Source organism: Cibotium barometz, chromosome 1 (assembly GCF_041138505.1).
Source record: "Cibotium barometz isolate CiBa-2024 chromosome 1, ASM4113850v1, whole genome shotgun sequence".
NCBI lineage: Eukaryota > Viridiplantae > Streptophyta > Polypodiopsida > Cyatheales > Cibotiaceae > Cibotium > Cibotium barometz.
In genome coordinates, this window is record NC_141046.1 from 37726600 (window position 1) to 37726911 (window position 312).

Consider the following 312-nt stretch of genomic DNA (forward strand, 5'->3'; position numbering starts at 1 on the left):
AGCCAGGATGTCAGGCAAACGGAAAAATGAACTCCACCTCAACAGTGCAAAATGAAGCAAAAGGGTTCACACTAGCCGCCCAATTCGCTTTTACTGTCTCAAAATTATCAGCATCAACAACGAACATCATCCCGATTCCCATCATCCTCAATGCGAAATGGTCCCCCACACTGATTAAATGCGCAGGGCACACACAGCATGGCCACCGTAGGAACGCTCTTTTGTGGGGCCTTGTACACGATGGCTACAGACTACGCGCTCGGCAAAAGCAACGTACCACCAAATCACAACATTAGATTGACAAAAGCCACC